Genomic DNA, 16,497 nt, shown 5'->3' with positions numbered 1-16,497 from the left:
CCATATACATCATTTGGCTAAGGCATCCAAACAACCAGCAATTGCTCATAAAAGTCATCCAGCTGCTCAACTGTTATTGGATCCAGTGTCTTAATCTCAGTGAACCTATATTATTATATTATACTATATTACTATATTAATTTGAACGCACCCTTTATTACAATATTACACACTAATTGCTACTTCACACTAGTAGAAGGACTGAAAGAGAATAAAATCATGTAGGCCAAAGAGTGACTAACATTAAACATGTAGGCACAGGCAAATGAGAATCCAGCACTTCACTCGGTCATTGTTCTTCACCTTAGTGAGAATAGAAATACTTAAAATTCTGACAGTGAACCTGTGAAAATACAGAGAATGAAAGCTAAAAAGCAGCATCTGTATTGGGTTATGAAACTAATAGTAACTTTGCACCAATAAATATCTGTCAGCCTTTCCTGTAGCACAGATTAAATCTTATCCATAAACAAAACCAATCTTAGAAATATAAGAAGCCTTTAAATAGCACGTCTGTGTCCACATTTGAGTAGCCTAAAGTCTTTTAAAGGTTCGACTCTAAAGGATGCGCAAGCAGATCTAACAACGAAGAAAAAGACAGGAAAATGGTGTTTACACCTCAGGGTGACTCACTAGGAAGACCTGGCTAAAAATATTCTTCAGTTTATTTCAGATTTTAGATCACCCTCCCCTCAGACAGACAACCCCAAAGGCTCAACATAATATGATGCGTGTCGAGTAACTACTTGTCTTTAAAGAGTCTCGGTATGCACTTTCAGTTTCTGTTAAACAGTTTGTGTCACCCAGGGTTTTAATAGTTTTGCAATTTTCATTAGTTTTTATTTTTATTTAGTTTTGACTTCAGATTTTCAATTTTATATCAGTTTTAATTAGTTTTTACCAATTGTTTGCTAGTTTAGTTTAGTTTTTATTTTTTTGAAAATCCTTAGTTTCAGTTTAGTTTTGATTAGTTTCAGTTATAGTTTTAGTTGTGTTTGCAATAATTAAGTGTAACAAAATCCCAGTTTCATCATATCAGTCATTCTGCTCATCCTTGGGTATGTTGCTATTCCAGCTACCATACTGCACCCTGGACAGGTCGCCTGTCTGTCGCAGGGCTAACACGCAGAGACAGACAACTCACATTCCTACCTATGGGTTCTTTAAATAAATAAATAAAGGCAGATGAACAACCATTGATACCAGGCAACTATAAAATGTATATCTTGGCCCCAATGAGACTATTAACTCTCGCAGCACCGGGTGTTCGTAATTTTGGTTCAAGTGAATTGATAAACTTTTTGAAGGTAATTGACTCACACAGTTGTGTAGATATCCCCGTCCTGTTGTCTCGGGATGCATCACGCTGCCTTGCCTGGGGTTAGCTTCTGTTTTCTGGGGATGAGGGTTGAGTGTGCTCCCTTACCTTCTCAAGCTAAGCTAGGTTAGCCTTCTTGTGTGAGCTTTTCAAGTGCACTTTAAGGTTTGTGGGATTTTTTTCCCTTTAGAAATGTCCCTCATAATTTGTCTGTTTCCACTACAAGACACTTGCTTTATCCAAAACACAGTCATATTCAAAGTAATCCCAAATTGGACTCTGGCTCCCGACTTTTCCTGACATGATGCTGCGCGTGGACGGAGCAGCGACACAGACGACTGGACTAACGTGCTGCCACCTGCTGGCATAATGAGACACAGCAAGAAAAATATCTGGAAACTAAACTTCATTTTCACCCTTGACTCTTGTATGACACGCACACATCAATGAAAACTAAACACATTTTTGCTATAAATTCAGTTAATTTTAGTTAGTTTTGTGAACACTCATTCCAGTTTTAGTTAGTTTTCCTTTTTTTGTTTTTATTTTTATTTCCGTTAACGAAAATGTTTTTTCACTTCTAGTTTTCGTTATTTCGTTAGTTTTCGTTAACGATAATAACCTTGGTGTCACCGATGTCAACTTTAATACCCATTTGTCTGACACAGTCTACGTTTGTCCCTTAAAGTCCTCAAAAGGACAAGTTCTGAGTTTGCAGTAGGTCCATTAAGTTAATTTGCATTTGCTTTACCTTTATGTTAAGATAGCAGTCTGTGATACCGTGGGTGCAGTGGGTTGCATGTTAGGACAGACAAATGTGCAAAGAGAGGACGCTCTCTAGATTGTTAAAATAAATATCTTTAAAGCCAACCTGAATCTTTCAATAGATGAACAGACGTAATCCGATTTATGCCAAAGTGCCTCACACACACACACACACACACACACACACACACACACACACACACACACACACACAGACACACACACACAGACTCATGAGGTGAAAATACCAGCCACTCCATCACAGCTAGTATTCAGAGCATCCAGAGCTGCAACTTCACTCCAGTCCTTTTTTTTCTTTCTATAATCATCGCAATTACTCGTGGGAGAAAAACATGGAGCACCATCATCAAGTGTGTGTCCTTGCATGAATAAAAGGCTTCTGGATACAACAAGGTGACTCAGCATCAGTAGTATAGATTTATCTGCTCTGTAACAGCAGCATGTGGACGGGAATGCTAAAGAATGCTCCTAGAGTGTCAAGGAGACTGTGGTGACCTCACAGCGTTAAGTGTGATTATGGGAGAAACACTGTGGCTGCCTCAGTCTGGCTCATAATAGGCAGAATAAACCTGCTACAGAGACAGGGAGAAAAATCACAGAGAGAACAGAGCCACGAATCCACTACTGAGCTGCACGAAAAATGTGTATGACGCATGCAGCTTCAGTCGAATAATGTGTGTCTGTTTGTGTGCGATACCTCTTGCATAACAGAAACAGGAGAGATGATATGAGGCAGAGATGCTGGCACATTCAGCTTAAGGTTGCAATCATTCTACAGTATATATGGAAGGATCAGTAGGGAACAGACATCACTAGGGAAGTGCAGAGGCTACAACGATGAGTGATAACCTTGTGACCCTAGAATAACCTTTAAAGAAGAAAGAAAAGTGCAACCTGAAGATCCTAATCATTGTTTCTGCATGATCGCTGCTATCAGCAGCTTCATCTAAACGTGGAAAATCATCAGCTACCTCTATTCTGAAACTGGACAAATTCTGAGAAACTAGCCTGGTATCATACCACGTCATCAAGCTGTAGTGAGATGTGACCTCAGTACATCAGAATCGGATTTTAACAGAGCCATTCTACATATACAGAGATAACGAGATGAGGTCAACACACGCAGGAACATAACAGAATACATTTATCCTCGTGACATGCAGGTAAACTGAAACGGACAAGCACACAGGGAACCACACCGATGCAGTATGCACGTGTGCTACACGACAACAGCGGAGCTGAATGGAGGACCTACCTCATGCGGCTCGCGCAGCAGAAAGCACCATCGCATTCACAACACAGCTTCACAGAGACGGAAAGAGACGGAGAGACAGAGGCAGAGAGAGAGAGACAGAGGTGACATCACCATATTTCTCTCCCTCTTGCTCTGAAATGTAGGCTATTGCTGCAGGGCTGCCGGTGTCAGCAGCAGAGCAGCAGTGAGAGCTCCCTCTGTGTGTGCTTGTGCAATGACAGAGAAGAAGAGTCCGCTCTACGGAAGCTTCAACTGCTGCATGTGACTTAAATATACTCAAGGGTCACAATACTTAATACCAAAGTATTAAAAATACCTGTGTAAGATGAGACTGTCATGTGATTATATGCTCCTGTGGAAACGAGTGCATCTGAATCAACTGAAAAGCAAATACACAAAATCACAGGTACACCCAGTCTGACTCATGAACAGTCACTATCCAGCAGGTGGCTGCTACGTTTATTATTATTATTATTATTATTATTATTATTATTATTATTATTATGGCTGTTCGATATAACGGTATATATTGGATGACGATATAAAAACATCTATCGTTTCATTTTACGCTATCGTTTGTTTCGTGGTGTCGCAAAATAAACTGTTTACGGCAATCATGGTTCTGATGGTCACTGTAGTGGCTACATTAATTTCCTAAAGTTCTCTCTTTCTCTTATATTTAATAGAACCACACTATATTAAGCAGACGGACAAGAACCTGTTTTATGCGCTGTCGTTAGCAACAACGACGGTAAAACCATCGCCTGTCCGCTTGTTTATTTTCCACATAAACCTTTCACAATAAAGCTCAAGATCCTGTTGAGACTTTTCAAAATAAACTGAATCACGTGAAAGCAGATTATTTATGGATGAGAAGCAAAAAAGAGCAGTCAGGTGCTAAAAAATAAACCTTAGACTCAAACGTTAGAACAGCCTTTTCCCCGCAGCACGCCGTGTAATAAATACTCACAAAGAAAACGGCGGCCGTTACAACTTGTGTCTAAAAATGTATCGTTTCATGCATCGGTTAAAACACTCGACTCCAGCTACATGACGCGCAGCAGGAAACACTTCCCGCAAGTCGAGCTGCCCGAGATTCACAGAATTTACAGAAAATGTTACATTTTTGTGATTTATATCGTTATCGGGACGATAGATGTCTTATATCGGGAGATGAGACTTTGGCCATATCGTACAGCCCTAATTATCATCATCATCATCATTATTATCATCATTATTAACATCATTATTATCATTATCATTATTATTATTATTATTATTATTATATATGCTCTTCATATGAAAAACCTTGCTACACACATTAGATAGCACCATGTACCCCTACAGTAAAGCTGCCAAGTGAAAAAGTCAACAGAATCAGAATATTTTATTCATCACTAAGGAAATTATCTAAAGAATTAGAAGAAGATGCAGCTTCAAATTGTTTAGTATGTTCTCCCTGTTCCTGAAGCCACGAGTGACATTATTTATAGAGGTGGGAATCACCATACATCCCACGATACGATATTATCACAATACTTAACGCACGATACGATATTATTGCAATTTTTAAAAAATATTTTGCGATATTCAGATTCTGTACATAAAGGTAAACTTTATCAATATTCATTTTCTCTAATATCAAAGTCTCACACTCAGTCTTTCTCTCATTTCAGTTTGATTGTTGACAAACTGAACGGTTTGTATTACAGTCTAGTCCAACTTAACTGAATCAACCATCTGGTACAATTATAGCTATTCTGAACTATGCAGTTTATGAAAACTATGCAGCCCCTTCAGCAACTGAAGAATTTGAAAGTAAATTAAAACAAAATATAATTTTACATTAAATAAAAAAGTTTTAAACTTAATTAAAATAAAACATGTCTTAAATTGAAATAAGTAAACTGTCATGTTTATTGCTGCCATAAAAAAAGTTAAACACATTTGGACAGTGAAGGAATGTCAGGATTCTTGCTCAGAAAAAGGATCAACATGCTCTGAAGTCAGAGCACAAAAACCTTTTTTGTAACAAAATATCGATTTTTGCTGTCCCTGTATCGATACATTATTAGCAAACAAAATATCACCATACTACACAGTATCCATTTTTTCCCCCACCCCTAATTATTTATAATAACTTGCATTGGTGTTATTACAGCTGTGTTATTGAAAATAGCAAATTCTGAAAAAAGAAAATCACCTACAAACAGGAAAAGGACCTGGACAGCAGCATTTTAAAAAAATGTTCATCTTGGGGAAGATGCCCCAAGATGAACATAGTTCTAAGGTTTCATAGTTCTATACTTACGAATAAAAAGAAACCCAGCAGCTAACAAATCATAGTGGTTGAAAATATTTTTCGTTATCCACATCAACATCTGCTGTGTGAGTGACAAGAGAAGCTCAAACCTCCGGTAAAGTGATACTCCTATTACCAAGCCTTTCACTTTGGGTAAGCAGTGTTGAGGTAAGTCAACAACTCTACTGTGTAATCTAATGTTACCAACAGCCACCATGAAGGACATGTCGACAGGGGTGATTAACTTAGTAATATCAAGTGACTGATGTCCACAAGCCAGAATTTCCTTCTAATATCCTTTCATTTTACCACAACACTGTGAAATAGTGATAAAGATGTCAGTAATATTCACCATTAGCTATTCAAGTTGAGCTTGCTCTTTAGACGAAAAGATTCACAGTTGCATTTATTTTGAGCTGATATTGTTCAGCTTTGATAGCGTGTATGTGTGACAACAATAATAGGAAAAATGCATTAATTCAACATCTAACATCTTTCTTTTGTTACCAGATATTTCAATATTGAAAACTTTAAAAGAAAACGACACTTTGGGTAAACGTTCAGGTTTCTCCTGTCCCCCCGTGTTATATGTGGGATGTGGCTACTTTTTACCTGCATTTTGACACCAGTCTCATCTTCACGTTGATACTTTGGGTGTCAGGTCATTTTTGAACATGCCATGTGTCGAATGGAGAAACAACATTGGTGTTCATGTTCTTTAGTTGTACTCATGTGCTAGATGCATTTTTGTCTTTAGCAATCGAAAACACCCTTTGGAAATAAAAAAGAGCATTATGGTTAACAATAAACACTCATTCATATTTGACTGCGTATTTCCAGAGCAAAACTACACTACAAAAGACCCACACGGATCACCGGAGCTGGCTATAATGACTTCACAATTGTTCTTCCAATTTCCTGGCTAAGTGGATTCAGCTTTCACCCAGAAGCCCCTCACAGGTAATACAATCTTGTGTCTCATCGCATTAAAATAAATCTTCCCGGTCTTGCCCTTATGTTGTGTTTATACACCAGCCTGAACCCCACATGCTCTGCCCTGGTGTTTGCTAATTTTGGAAGAATTCTGTGGGAATCTCGTGGACACAGAGAGATAACACAGTTGGTTTGGATATTTTAAGATTAACGTCTCAGTGCTCTGGGTACTAAAAGTGTATGCACAGCATGCAGGGTGTGTGTGTTCCTATATTAGTGAGTGTTTGTGTGTACTGGTCCAGCTGTGGGGGGAACAAGCTGCTCACAAAAGCACCCAGCTGTGTGCTTCCTGAGGGAAGAACAGTCAGGTCAGAGCTGAGGTCATGACGATTCTACATGTGCAAAAAGTGAGCACACACAAACCATACCTCAGCCCTGTAAGCGCATTTGGATGAAGACATGTAGATGGTAAAGTGTAAGAGGACATTTGATTATTTTATCCTGAGAGCATCCCGAGGGCACCGGCTATTTTTAGCAAACAGAGCCATTCAGCATTGTTGACCTCTGTAGCCCTGTGACACATTTTTCAGTGAATTTACATAATTAAGTCGGAGCAACTTCATGACCTGTATTGTTCTTATGCTTGTCTGAGTGTTGTTTCCCTGAAGGGGTAAACAGTCTGGCTTCTACAACATTAAAAAAAATTAAAACCTCCTTAAATAGGAGGAATTAATGAGCTGAATTACACAACTGTGTGGAGCAACAGTAACAGAAATTCGAGGGAATCTTCAGGACCTGATTTGACGCACAAATACTTTTATCAGATTCACAACTAAATATTCCACAAAAGTTCAATAGGAAATTAACCTGAACAATTTCCTGATGTATTAAAATCTTAACACACAATTAACTCTCATTCTGAAAGGATGTAAACATTAAAAACATAAAAGCACATGACAATCATGTTTTTTCCTACATAGACACTTTCACTGGGTCCAGATAATGGTCACTCAACTCGTTTTAATTCATTTTTTTAATATGGTGCCAAATTACAACGTCCCCTCAATGCGCTTTATGTTATAAGGACCCTACAATAACAAAAGAGAAAAGCCCAATATTGAAACAACCCTATATGACCAACCACTTGGCGATAGTGGGAAAGAAAAACACCTTTTAACAGGAAAAAGACCTCCAGCGGAGGTTCAGGGAGTGGCAGTCGTCTTCTGCGACTGACTGGGGGTGAGGGGAGGAGACTGAACAAAGGAAAATGAACACTACCTTGACAGCTTAGCCATTACCAATCACATTTACCCAGCCTTTCCAGTCTTGTGTTTCCCTATTGACACAGTGGGCGGGTCGCTGTTGCAAGGGCCCTCGATATCAGTGAGTCTTTTTTTATTTCACAGCCAAACCAAATCAAACTCCAGCTACAGTTCTTGGTCTACTCCAGAGGTCGGCTGTGAGATCTGCTGAGTTAACCAGTCTAAAGGGAACAGCATGGTTGTTCACTCGTGCTGCACACTGTTTTGCAGAATGTCTTTCACATGTTGTAACTGTTACGCTCACCAGGGTGAAGTGTCAAAATATGTGGGACCACATTTAGTGAGCTATTCCAACCAAAGCTATAACATACGGAGACCTGAGTGTCAGTAAAAAGTCATACTCTGTCCAAAACAGCCACTGTGTTTGCTTCTCATACTGCTTTTTTTTTTTTTTAAATCTTTGATGTTTACTTCTTCCCATTCTTGAACCGCTTCCATTGCTTTCTTTCCTGTCCACTTTCAATCATTCAGCAATCTATCTGCACCCTTTGTGTTTAATTCACACCAAAAATCTACCATGTGTAAACAAACACAAACACTACTATGAACTAGGGCTGCCACAAACGATTATTTTGATAGTCGACTAGTCACAGATTATTGTTGCGATTAGTCGACTAATCAGATCATCATCCATTGGATGTACAACGTACAGCTTATTGCACCAGCAGCATCTGCTCTTATATAACTATCATTAGCTTACAGCTTTAAGTGTTTAAGGTATGTGCTAACTAAAAATAAAGACAAGATGATAGTTTATTACATTTTAATTAAATGTGCAGATTGTTTCAGTGGAGTTTAATAAACTCCTTGCTATCGAAAATGTAACGGGACATCGGAGTATATTCTTGAGCATCTCACACTTCTGATAATCAGCTGTCTGCTTGACGTTTATTCAGCTGTGTAAAAACTATAACTTTAATCTCAGCCAAACCGATTTACTCAGGAACAAATAAAATACTGAAAAAAGCCAAACAATAACATTTTAAGTTATCTAAGTGACTTATATATCATGTTTAACCTGAGTAGTGAAAGACAGCGGTGGGTTTGAAGACGATTTGCCGGGAGTCCGGCGTTCTCAGCGGCTCTAGTGAGCCTAGCCCCCGGCTAGCTATCGAGCTGGTGGGTAACAGACGTCTCCGAAAACGTCGGAGCGCTTTTGAAAATATGTGGTGTCTTGATAAAGTGAGCAGATATTCGAGGTTTACACAGCTACATTCTCGCCTGAAAATATGTTAAACGTTTATTTTGTGACCCAGAAAGAATAATAAGAGTAATATTAAAACTAAGTAGCTGCCGCCATTGTTGGAAACTGAGCTGGGCTGCGCTATGAATTCTGGGACTGAGCTACTTCTTCTTCTTCGGGGTTTAACGGCAGCTGGCATCCTTGTACATGCAGTGCTGCCATCTTCTGTTTCAGTCCGTTATTACACTCTTAAATCCTACTACTTATTCCTGCGTCTTTTGGGATCTTACAAAGCTTCAAACGACGCCCGACTATTAAATTAGTCGTTGACGATTTTGATAGTCGAAGTAATCGTGACTAGTCGACTAATCGTTGCAGCCCTTCTATGAACCCCTCTTTAGAGGGTCAGAGTTCAGAAACTTGATTCTTAAAAGTATCGGCAGAGGAGCAACAGTCTGGAGTTGCCCCTGGTGAAAGGCGGTGGGCTAGGGTATGTTGGGGTTTCTCCCAGTGGACGAGACTGTTTGTTCCCTTCGCCTTCGGGTCAAGGAACGGGTCCTGACCGTTGTCTGCGCTTATGCGCCAAGCGGCAGTTCAGAGTACCTAGCCTTCTTGGAGTCTCTGGGTGGGGGCACTGGAGGGTGCTCCTTCTGAGGACTCTGTTGTCCTATTGGGAGACTTCAGTGCTCACGTGGGCAATGACAGCGAGACCTGGAAAGGCGTGATTGGGAGGAACAGCCTCCCAGATCTGAACCCGAGTGGTGTTTTGTTATTGGACTTCTGTGCAAACCACAGTTTGAGGCGACTCAGGAGGGGAAAGTGGTGCTCTACCTGCACTGTGTATAGTGCGGGTGGAGTGCTGCCAACTTCGACTGAGAAAATTGGCGGGCGGTCGAAGGAATACTTCGAGGACCTCAAATCTCACTGGCACATCTTCTGTGGCAGAAGCAGAGTCTGGGGACGAAGGGGATGACCCGCCAATCTCTGTGGGCGAAGTCACTGAGGCAGTTAAACAACTCCTTGGTGGCAGAGCCCCTGGGGTTGATGAGGTCTGCCCCGAGATCCTGAAGGCTCTGGTTGTTGTAGGGCTGTCTTGGTTAACACGTCTCTACAATGTTGCGTGGAGATCAGGGGCAGTACCCCTGGACTGGCAGACCAGGGTGGTGCTCCCCATCTTTACGAAAGGGGACCGGGTTCTCCTGTAGTGTTCCAACTACAGGGAAATCACACTCCTCAGCCTCCCTGGGAAAGTCTATGTCAGGGTGCTGGAGAGTAGAGTCTGGCCGTTAGTCGAACCTCAGATGCAGGAGAAACAATGCGGTTTTTGTCCTGGTCATGGAGCACTGGATCGGCTCTTTATCCTCTCGAGGATACTTGAGGGTGCATGGGAGTTTGCTTGGAACGGTTCGCAGCTGGGTGTGAAGCGGTGGGAATAAGAATCAGCACCTCCAAATCTGAGGCCATGGTCCTCAGCCGGAAAAGGGTGGAGTGCCCACTCCAGGTCAGGGACAAGTTCATGCCCCGAGTGGAGGAGTTTAAGAATCTTGGGGTCTTGTTCACGAGTGATGGGAGAAGAGAGCGGGAAATCGACAGACGGATTGGTGCAGCGGCCGCAGTGATGCAGACGCTGCACCGGTCTGTTGTGGTGAAGAGAGAGCTGAGTGTAAAAGCGAAGCTCTAAATTTACCAGTCGATCTACGCCCCTACCCTAACCTATGGCCACGCACTGTGGGTAGTAACTGAAAGAATGAGATCGCGAATTCAATTCAATTTTATTTATATAGCACGAATACAAGCGGCGGAAATGGGCTTCCTCCGAAGGGTGGCTGGCCTCTCCCTTAGAGATAGGGTGAGAAGTTCGGCCATTCGGGAGGGGCTCAGAGTAGAGCCGCTGCTGCTCCACATTGAAAGGAGCCAGTTGAGGTGGTTTGGGCATCTGACAAGGATGCCTCCTGGGTGAGGTTTTCCAGGCATGTCCCACTAGGAGGAGGCCCTGGGGCAGACCCAGGACGTGCTGGAGAGATTATATCTCTCGGCTGGCCGGGGAACGCCTTGGTGTTCCCCCAGACAAGCTAGAGGTGGTGGCTGGGGAGATGGAGGTCTGGGCTTCTCTGCTTGGGCTCCTGCCCCCCCTATAACCTGATAATCTATTACTCATGGCATCCATTAAAAGTAGGTCTCATTGTCAAGAGTGACCTGACTGCATTAATTAGAAGACCACTACAGTCAAGTTCTCCCTCAACACTTCCCTAAATCTTTGCTAAATAAGCTTTGCAATGAGAGGCTATCTGAATACATCTGACCTTGGTCGATGGTGCAAAAGTCACAGCCATGTAAGAAGATTACACCACTGTAATAGAAAGCCTTTGAAGGGTATTAATAAGAATGCAGGCATTTTAAGAAAGAACAAAAAATGTATAAAGCAGAGTCGGTTTTCCTCCCTTTAAGCTCAGCTAGAACACTGTAACCAAAGTCTAATCAAGAACAGAGCACAGTCAAAGGCTTAACCATCCAACAATACCTCAGTTCACCTTCTCATTGTTGAAGAAATAACTACAATCGTCCCCCCAAAGCCTTGAAAAGAGACTCAGTAAAGGCTGCCTAATCTGGAACAAAGGTGGACGATGTCCCCACAAAGCAGCAGTTAAAGGACTGTTGAGAAGACAGACAAGCAGCACAACAAAATACTGACAATAAATAACAAACTTGACATGTAAAAATACTGACTGTATTAACTTTCTTTGTTAAGGCCTGTGTTTTTCTTTTGTCATCACTGCATTTCAGGGAAGTCAGTGCATCTTTATTACAGCTACATTATGATGATTATGACACACTGGGGATCCAGTGCAGATGAATGACCTCTTAATAAGTTGCTCTGGATGACAGTATCAGCTAAGTTAATACTGTCATTTAGCTCCTTTCTTCCTCACTGGCCTATCATGAATAGCTGTGATCACTGGTGCTGCGAAACATTAGTAAGAAAAAGCTTATAGATGTGACACTCCAAGTGGAAAATCCGCGGGAATGAAATGTGATGTATTTGTATGCGAGTTTACGTCACAGCCACAACCTTTTTCTCTCAGGTCACGGCTTAGCCCGGAGGGATTACTGCAGCCGGACTTGTGGAGATTTCCGAAATGCTTCTGCCAACAGCACGAAGGAGATGCAGAGGACTCAGTGATTGATATAAATGTTTGGCAAAAGCTTAAAATAGGTAAGATTTTGTTGACTACAATAATGGGTCCCAGGATTCTGGTGTAATATAAAATTTGATATTTGGTGAACATTGTACACTCTCTGTGAACATGAGCTCAGCAAAACAATGCCTTCCCGTCAAACATCAAACAGCAGCATCAAAAGCGATGCATTGTGCATCCCTCAAAGAGCTGCAGCTGTCTGCAGGACTCAGGAGTTCGGAATGTGTGAAGCAGGACACCGGAAAGCAGAGCATGCACAACACCTGTAACTCCTTCAGCTCAGTAAGAGAGATTCAATTGAGCAGACTATAACTGTATGCACCAATAAATCATGACTGGGTTGTAAATTGTGAAACCAGCCCACTGAAGGGACAATGGGCTGGGAGGCATAATTATGATTAAGGAACTGACCTCCCAGCCCATTGTCCCTTCAGTGGGCTGGTTTCAGTCATTATGCAAATGTACTGTTTATAAGACTGAAACCTGCAGTCAGCTGAGACTGAAGAAGTCACTTGGATGATGACGAAACGTTTCTCCCACAAAACGCTACGTCCAGATGAACAGAATCTCCTTGTGGGGTAAGCTCAGTCACACAGGTTTGATCTGACCCTGGAAACAGGACCGCCAACTTCCATGCTCTCTGTTTCCCATGAAAACGAGACACAGTGTCAACACTTGGAAGAAAGAGAAGAGAAGATGTATGGACATATTTCATGTTTAATGTCAAGGAAAATAAAACACTTTGTAAACCATGTGGAGTAACTCTCATCGGTAGAAATGCGAAAAAAAATGTGCACGTTATATTTTACTCAACTGAATCATTAGTCTGTTATAATCTTATGATACTTTCTCAGCTAAAACTGAAAGCTTAGCTGCCTAAATTATGACTAAAAGTAACTGACGTTTTGGTCAAAAGACTGTGACTGCTGTAAAAATGAACGCTGATTATGAATCACTATATTTCTAAGTACTATTTGTAATATCAGTGTGTACCAATTGCAGGGTTTTCCTGGTTCAAAATAAGCTTTTGGGCTGATTACGTATGCATGATTGATCTGCATATAATTAAGACAAAGACTCTGTTAACAATAACATAACAGAAGCCAATAATATTTTCACACATTTGACAGGGAAAAAACATTTCCAACTTGAATACATTAAACCCTACTTACAATAAGTAAATAAAGAAATCACAGTCCTGGTGATTCTCAATTGTTGAAAGACCAGAAGCTCTTCGGTCGGCACCAGTTTCTCTTTCTTTTTTTATATCATGAAAAATTGTGGTAAAGGCAATAAGAACATATCAAAATAGCTATATGCATCTTTTTTCATAATTCTTGCTATAATTTTCCTATTCCGGTAAATCCCAGCAGTCTAACACTAGTGTCTGCTAAGTTGGATGAAGAGGCTTGCAACTGAGCTGTGAGACGCTGGAGGTGTGGATGTCTGTGTATGCTACAGATGAAATGTCATGCTTTCAGTTGAGGACAGAAAAATTCAACGTCATCAAGGACTGCTCATATGCATCCATCTAACAGATCCTTGATGAAAAATCATGACTTTTGTTTTTGCCAATAAGAACAAGGCAATTTTGGCCTTCTTTTTTGCCTTGATATTTTAAAAATGCATCATAGCTGCATCACATTTTAAAATAGAAGAATGGAAAAGAAACACCATAAAATATGAAGTAACAACATGAAATTTAGCTTCCCGGTGGGGGTGTAAGTAAAACATGAAGAACACTGGAAACTAGGGCTGCCACAATTAGTCGACTAGTCACGATTACGTTGACTATCAAAATCGTCAATGACTGGTTTAATAGTCGACGCGTCGTTTGAAGCTTTCTAAGATCCCAAAAGACGCAGGAATAAGTAGTAGGATTTAAGAGTGTAATAACGGACTGAAACAGAAGATGGCAGCACTGCATGCACAAGGATACCAGCTGCTGTTAAACCCCGAAGAAGAAGAAGAAGAAGCTGTGTCCCAGAATTCATAGCGCGGCCCAGCCCAGTTTCCAACAATGGCAGCAGCTAGTTAGTTTTAATGTTACTCTTATTATTTTTTCTGGGTCACAACATAAACGTTTAACATATTTTCAGGCGAGAATGTAGCTGTGTAAACCTCAAATATCTGCTCAGTTTATCAAGACACCACATATTTTCAAAAGCGCTCCGACGTTTTCGGAGACGTCTGTTACCCACTAGCTCAATAGCTAGCCGGGGGCTAGGCTCACTAGAGCCGTGAGAACACCGGACTCCCGGCAAATCGTTGTCAAACCCACCGCCGTCTTTCACTACTCAGGTTAAACATGATATATAAGTCACTTAGATAACTTAAAAATGTTATTGTTTGGCTTTTTTTTAGTATTTTATTTGTTCCTGAGTAAATCGGTTTGGCTGAGATTAAAGTTATAGTTTTTACACAGCTGAATAAACGTCAAGCAGACAACTGATTATCAGAAGTGTGAGATGCTCGAGAATTTACTCCAGTGTCCTGTTATATTTTAGATAGCAAGGAGTTTATTAAACTCCACTGAAACAATCTGCAAATTTCATTAAAATTTAATAAACTATCATCTTGTCTTTATTTTTAGTTAGCACATACCTTAAACACTTAAAGCTGTAAGCTAATGATAGTTATATAAGAGCAGATGCTGCTGGTGCAATAAGCTGTACGTTTTACGTCCAATGGATGATGATCTGATTAGTCGACTAATCGCAAAAGTAATCGGTGACTAGTCGACTATCAAAATAATCGTTTATGGCAGCCCTACTGGGAACCAGCAACTTGTTGGCAAAAAGAAAATAGTTGGACTTCCTTTTCTGATCCAACGTCCCCCTGAAATCATTTTTCTCTTTGTTAGCCACTACACGTGAAAAATGTTCCAAACATTTTGCCCAAAGAGTATAAGAACAATACACCCATAGCAGTAGCAGAGGTCAATTATATAACATGTTACTGACATATTACACAGATCCCTTCTTACAGCTTTACCAGAGGATCGCTGTCATTCAAGCTGAATGTTAAAAACGGGATTTACAGGTAATCACATGTACCTCCTGTCAACTGTTTTATCCTGAACTTTTTTCTTTTCTTTTTTTTACTTCCTTTTGTAACACAGCTAAAACATTGTCTGTATAATGTCAGGTGTGGTCACTGGTTACACACACCTACAGCTCCACTCCCTGTGCTAAGACGAGCTTTATGCCATTCATGAGTCAACCTATGAGCTCAGACAGGGCATGTTTTTTGGAGGAAGATTTGAAGCACTAACTTGTAGATGCCAAGAAGCTGGTAGTGACAATTCTGAAGGACATCAAGGTTCCACGGTGATCACAGTCTCACTCACTTTTATAATAATTTAACTAACAGTTTTGAAAATGACGCTTTATTGCACTTGTCGAACACGTGGAAGTAGGGCTGGGCGATATGGCCTAAAATTCATATCGCAATATAATTTGAAGCATGTGCGGTAACGATATATATCACGATATATTCTTTTCTTCTGTATAACGTATTTTCCACACTAAAAATCCTTTAATTTTCTCACAAATTGAAAGTGTGCCTTATGTATGAATTCTGGTTGTGCTTACTGACCTCAAACCGATTTTGGCAGAAATCTGTTAAAAAATGTTTTAGTACAACTTTGGTAATCCGCACTGCTTGATGGATTGTCAGAGCATTACGGCTGCCGTAGTGAGGAGCTTTGCGGAGTAATCTGGGTCCAAAACTCCGTCAGCTTCAGGTCCCAAAGTCAAACGAACACTGAGAGTTAAAAACGGTCTAAATTCTTTCATCTTTAATTAAATCATCAACGTTGCTGCTTTATCGGGTGTAACAATAAGTTTAACATCCATGAAAACAGAATTTATTAAATTTAACGGAGTTAGAAGTTAACAGGAAGTTAGCTCGCTAGTTTCCACCTAAACATTTCATACCATGTTCTGACTGAGAGATTTTTGAAACTAATTCAAACGTACAGCTCTGCTACCACTTCCAACATAAATGAAGACAGAAAACTAAACAGCAGTGGCGTTTGCAGGGTTACTGAAGTTGGACTACCTGGTATATAATGTTGTGCTACGTGATTGCTAGCGGCACAGCTATGTTAGCATAACATTAGCACAGTGAAGCTGGAGGATGAATGCCAACTTTTTTTCCACTCGATAAAAGTTAACGTGAGGGATTCTGGTGGTCAGGG

The 16,497-nt window shown here is 40.7% G+C and overlaps 1 protein-coding gene across 4 annotated transcripts in view; it reads right to left on the bottom strand.

Moving 5' to 3' along the window:
• Positions 1 to 16,497, bottom strand: part of osbpl8 (oxysterol binding protein-like 8) — a 108,543-nt gene that overhangs the window by 83,179 nt on the left and 8,867 nt on the right. The window contains exon 1 of one of the 4 annotated variants that reach the window (XM_085138918.1): positions 3,360 to 3,815. The exons of the other annotated variants lie outside the window; for them this stretch is intronic. The gene's annotated coding sequence lies outside the window, so the exon portion shown is untranslated. Of the gene's footprint in view, positions 1 to 3,359; positions 3,816 to 16,497 lie in introns of those variants that run through there. 4 annotated transcript variants of the gene reach the window in all.

The sequence above is a fragment of the Neolamprologus multifasciatus genome, chromosome 17, assembly GCF_963576455.1.
Source record: "Neolamprologus multifasciatus chromosome 17, fNeoMul1.2, whole genome shotgun sequence".
Lineage (NCBI taxonomy): Eukaryota > Metazoa > Chordata > Actinopteri > Cichliformes > Cichlidae > Neolamprologus > Neolamprologus multifasciatus.
Note: the sequence above shows the minus strand (reverse complement) of the source record. Positions and strands in the feature narration are given on the sequence as shown.